The following is a 6,130-nucleotide window of genomic DNA, read 5'->3' as shown; positions in this document are numbered from 1 at the left end:
AGGCTAAGGAGAGGAGGAGAGCAACTAGGGCATGGCCATGCCGGCCATGTCCCGAGTCCGACCACCTCCACCTCTCTCCCTTCTCTCTCTGCCCTGGCCACCGTGCCATTGATCGCCACCGCACCTCCCTAGTGCCGCCTAGCATCGCCCTGGTCGAGGAGGAGCTCGACAACGCCCGGACGACGCGCGCCCAAACCTGCCCTGGATGCCGCTCGCGTCGCGACCATGCGCGCCATGGACGCGCACTGGCCACGCGCCGCGCAGCCACCTCGCGCACGCCCTGGACCCCCTTTCTTCACCAAGCACACCGCCGTGACACCTCAGCCACGCCAGACACGCGCCCAGCCCCAACCCGTGACCGCCGGCGCCGGAGACGATGACTTGTTCCCGTACGCGCCGCGGCCGTCGTGGAAGAAATGCGACCAATCCAGGAGCCGCCCGACCAAGCCAACACCACCCCTAGCTTCGCCTGGAAGAGGAGAACCCGACCACACCCTCGCCTAGCCCAACCGCTCGCCGGAATCGCCGCGAGCATGTCGACCTCGCCGCAGCCCTCACGGTCACTCGCTCGCCTATAAAAGGAGAGCTCCGTTCGTCGAATTGAGCACACCAGCACACTCCCCTCTTCTCACTCGACCGCCTGAGCCACTCCACCATCAACATTCACCGCCGTAGCCACCCAATCGCCACCTCACTGCCGACGGACGCCGCGGAAGCTCGCCGCCGATTGGAGCCGATCCAGGAGTTGCCGCCGGTACCAGTCGACTCGCCGTCGTCCACACCTTCACCGCACACACTGCCAACCCTCGCTGGAGCCGCGGTGAGCTCTCCGACCCCCTACCCTCGCCGCCAACCTCTCTGCCTCTCGCCGGAGAAGACGACGCACCAGCGCCGTCCGATCTGATTCTAATCCTACGCCCCACACTGATTCATACCGTTTCGGGTTTTAAGAGAGACTGACGGGTGGCCCCCACCCTGTCAGCAGGCCCGCGCGCACTGGATGCGTTGCTGGGCCGTTTCTTCCTTTTTCAAACCGTTTCGGCCCAGTTAGTTTCCCGCCGGCCCTTTTCATTCAAATTAGGTTTAATTATTTCAAATGAATTTCAATACTGCCCAAACTTTGAAATTCAATCTTTTCAAATTGGCTAAACCAAATTTAGTGAATTTTATGTTGTTAGAAAGCCACTGAAATTCTCTACAACATGCCACTGGCCCCATGGTCAGATTCCTTGTAGAATAAATGTGATAAAAATAACAAGACAGGGACTTTTCCCTATTCAAATAATTCTTAAAAATCAACCAAAATAGTTATTAAGTTAATTCCAACTCTAATAGCTCACATTTGACTTGCACTAATTGTTTATGCAATAAAATGGTGTGGTCACTTTGTATGATCATGCTATGGTTTAATGAATGGATATTTTGACTAGTTTAACTAGTTGATATTGTCCAAAACTATTAAAGTTAAATTGTGTGAAGTCTTACACTTCATTTAAACTTGTCTCACATGGATTCATGGGATGTTTGGACCCCTGGTCCCAAACTCTCTTATATGAATTACTTGAGATTTAAATCAAAGGTAGTGTTATTTAAATGGTATGAGGTGACCCACCTCCTTTAAATCATTTTCCCAAATGATGATGATGATGAACATTTGACTTAGGTCAATATGAGTTCAGGCATGATTGTTGGAGAAATTAAATCTTAAGAAGATTTCAATGAGAGGAAATTATTTCTCAAGAACCCTATGGAAACTATCATTTACATATGGAATACAAAGAAGTGAATTCTATTTAACCCCCACAACCCATGCACCTAAGTAGATTATTTTGTGTGCATAGAATAGTTTGTGTGTTATATGTGATGTATGGAATAGCCATTGAATTAGTGAGTAATTATACTCGTATTCAAATTTAGACGGTAGCACCGGAGAGTACGCCGAAGAAGAAGGTTGCTACCAAGAGGAGGAGGAGGAACAGTTTGAGAACTACCAAGGCAAGCTACTACCAATGCAAGCTATTATTCTTGCAAAGTGCAAAGCCCCTTGGGGCAAGGCACCATGATTCTTACCTTTTCTTACATGAGCCTATCCCAAGTTTTTACATTACAAGTTTTTACTTGTTTTCTAAATGAGTTACTTTTATAGTTAACTTTGGTCAAAGTACAAGTGGGATACTAGAGTAGTGAGTTAGTCTTCTCCAAGCAAAGCAAGTTAGCACCCCTCATGAATTAGAGCTAGTGCTAATGAATTAAAACTTGACTACTCTAGATGGGACAATATGATTTTTGAAGGATTTTTGAAACCTTGGAATGAAGATGCATTCCATTGAATGATTTTTGAAGGTGAATATGATCAAGAGAAGATGGTGATTTTTGGATAAACAATGATGTTGGTTTGAATGCGATACCTTTCCAATTATTAAGTACCCCCACAATACCTGATTATGGGTAGGGCTTAACTGGAAGTTTATGCGTCTTAGTATGGGTTCCCTCTAAACAAGCGTCATCGGGGTTATGCCGAAAGCTGCCTCTACCACAAAATAAATGATATGATATGATGCGAAATGAGGTGAATGTCCGGCCCAAGCCTGTGCGATTCCAGGTTGTGACAGTTGGTCTTCACTGGGAGGCCAAGCTCATGGGGAGAGGTGCTCATACTAGGGTTCGTAAGTGAAAGGTTATGGTTGATGATCCGCGTACTGTGTTACGATGATTCGGGGAAATCCCGACGGATGAAATCAAATGTTGTGGCATAAGTGTGCAACCTCTGCAGAGTGTAAACCTATTCGAATAGCCGCGTCCACGGTTACGGACGGTTGGAAAGGCCATACAGTTTCCGATGTCATATCTTTGAAAATGATGTTGAAAAGGATGATGGTGAAATGACTTGTGGTGAATTGAATTGAAATCACCACTTGAATGGTGGGAATGACACTAATGTTCCCACTTGAGTTAGTGAGCACTTGAATAAGCTTTTCTCAAACTTTGTGAACTAAAACTAGCTTTATGCAAATAAAACTAGAGCTTAGCAAACCATACTAGAATGTCTAGCACTTATATTAGTATTAGTTTGCGAGTACTCAACGTACTCACGGCTTTGTCCCTGGCTATTCAAATGGCCAGAGTATGAAGATGACCAAGGAGATGACCAGCAGGACGCCTACGACAACTAAGCGCCTTCCGACGTCAAGCGTTGGCCTGTGGACTAGAGAGTCCTTGTATCTTCCGCTTCCGCTATGTTGAACTATGAACTTGTGTTTGTTCGTTGATCAATAGATCAACTATTCATGTAATATGGATCATGTGATTCCAATTTGTAAGACTTATGGTTTGTAATGAATGATGACTGTGATACTTAACTATTATGCCTCGGAACAACAATATTCCTGGGATTGCGATGTATGACATAATAGGCATTCGGACTTAAAAATCCGGGTGTTGACAAGTTGGTATCAGAGCCATTGTTTGACCTTAGAAGACCTTAGTTAGAATGGGCGTTCTGAAAAATTTAACTTTGAAATCAAATGAAAGAAACTATTTGTGAAAATTTACTACACTCTTGTCTTTGAGACTTTGCCAAAATTTGATGAAGCATGTCTATCTTATTTGAATCAACTTAAAACTTTGCCACACTTTGCACTCTCTAACTTACTCATCCAATTTCTTTCAGATGGCGCTGAATGAAGCCATCAACACCAAGTTTTACCAGCTTGGGAACGGAGGAAGCTTGATCTTCGAGCACGACCTCAACGCCCTCTCTGACTTCCTTGGACGCCCACACCCCGAGTTTCACGGGGTTCAGCTGGACGACACGCCCGGAGGAGAGTTGCAGTGGGTGATCACTGCTGACTTGAGGGGCAAGATGGAGCCTCCCACTTCGGAGAGGATCCTCTTCTCCTTCCGCGAGAGCAACTGGCTCGACGGACTCGCACGTGGTCTACAGGAGGCACTTGCGCGCCTCTGTGGACAGAACGTGGTGAGCATCCTCGCCTCTCGCTACGCCCACCTTGTGAGGCGTGATGCCGCGGGAGTGCCCATGGAGCTGCAGCCGCACCCGGAGTTGAGGCACCATGCTGAGCACCTGGACTTCATGCTCTACCAGACTCAGAGGGACCTCGACGCCACTCGCGCTTACGCGAACCAGACCCATGCTCACATCACCGAGCAGGGTGAGGCGATCAAGCTACTCAACAACGACCGCAGGAGCCTTCGCCAGCAGCGTGCCAAGAAGGACGCTACGATTCGTCGCCTTCGCGTCCGGATCGCGTCACTTGAGGCCACTATCAAGGCCCAGGAGGATCAGATTCGTCAGCTGGAGGATGACGATGGAGGCATCGACATTCAGGGAGGAGACGCCTTTCTGAGCGATGACAACGACTTTGAGGAGGACGAGAACACCGAGGAGGAGGACTACGAGTTCCTGGAGGCAGGACCTGACGACTACGTCCCGATCGATGTCGATGATGAGGAGTAGATGCACTAGTTCACTTATAGTAGGTGTGAGTTGTATCCCGTCCTTTGTATCGTAGCATGAGAATGGTTCTTAAAACCATTGGAGTATGTGTGTAGTTTGTACTATGTGTTGCATGAATGAATGAATGTTATGTTTGTCATGAAAATATTACAAGTTTTCAAATGTTTTTTCAAACTTAACCAAAATGAACCATAGAGTGTTCCCTCTTATCTCATAATCTTCTACATCTTCAGATGGCCCCTCCGAATCGCACCAACGACGCGATGCTGCAACTTCTGCAAACCATGCTTGCAGACCGGGAAACCGAAAGAGCCGAGCCCCAAGCCAACCTCATCGCCTTGCAGAACATCGCCAACCAAGGCCATGGAAATCATGACCACCCCGGATCCAAGCTCAAGAACTTCTAAAACACCAACCCTCCGGTGTTTAGCAAGACCGAGGAGCCCCTCGATGCCGACGATTGGCTCCAGACTATGGAGAATAATCTGGAGGTAGCCGGAGTGGAAGCCAACGAGAAAGTCTTGTTCGCCACTCACTATCTCGCTGGACCAGCCCGCGCTTGGTGGACAAGCACCCGTGCCATGAACGGAGGTCAATTCATGACTTGGGAGGATTTCAAACTCAAGTTCAGCAAGTACCATGTACCCCCGGGTCTTATCAAGAAGATGAGGGATGAATTCCGTGAGCTGAAACAAGGTCGCATGACGGTGGTTGAATACCGCGACAAGTTTCTCACCTTGTCAAGGTATGCCCCTGATGAGACCGACACCGTTGAGAAGAGGAAGGAGAGATTCCTGAACGGACTGCATGATGAGATGCAGACTGTCCTCGTCAACATCCCCTTCGCCGACCTCGAAGCCCTTGTTGACTCCGCCATCCAGATGGAGGGCAAGTTAAACCAAGCCAATGAGAACCGCAAGCGCCGCATGGCAAGTCAGAGTGGATCAAGCCACCCCCAAAAGTTTCGCTCTAGCTCAAGCGGAGGATTCACTCCGAGAAACAACAAACCCCAGATGCAGAACTCTCGCCCCGGTTATCAGAACCGGAGCGGAGGAAACTCCAAGCCAGGAGGCTACAACAACAACTACAACAACAACAACTACAACCGCGCTCCACCCCGAGCCCCTAACAACAACAACACCAACACCAACACCACTCCCAGAACCGGAAGCAATGCCGTTCCCGTTGCGAACAAGCAGGACAAGAGCACTATCACTTGTTATGAGTGTGGTGTAGTGGGGCACTACTCCAACGAGTGTCCCAAGCGTCTTGCCAAGCTCGCCGGCAACACCGCTGCACCTGCTCAGCAGCAATGCCGTGTCACCACCGGTAAGAAGTTCGCCCCCAACAACCCCAACAACCGCAACGGCCGCCTCTACCACATGAACGCGGAAGAAGCCCAGGAAGCACCAGATGTTGTGCTGGGTATGTTTTCTGTCAACCACATCCCTGCCAGAGTGTTGTTTGATTCCGGAGCATCTCATTCTTTTGTCACCGAAGACTTTGCATCAACAAGTAAAATTCAACCCCTCAGTTTGAAGCATGTTATGATAGTCCAAATCCCCGGATCAACCACCAAAGCCAGAAAATTTTGCAAAAATGTACCAATCAAAATCCATGATGTAGATTTCTTTGCAAATCTAATCATACTTGGAA

The sequence above is a fragment of the Lolium perenne genome, chromosome 3, assembly GCF_019359855.2.
Source record: "Lolium perenne isolate Kyuss_39 chromosome 3, Kyuss_2.0, whole genome shotgun sequence".
Classification (NCBI taxonomy): domain Eukaryota; kingdom Viridiplantae; phylum Streptophyta; class Magnoliopsida; order Poales; family Poaceae; genus Lolium; species Lolium perenne.
This window is presented reverse-complemented; position numbering follows the sequence as displayed.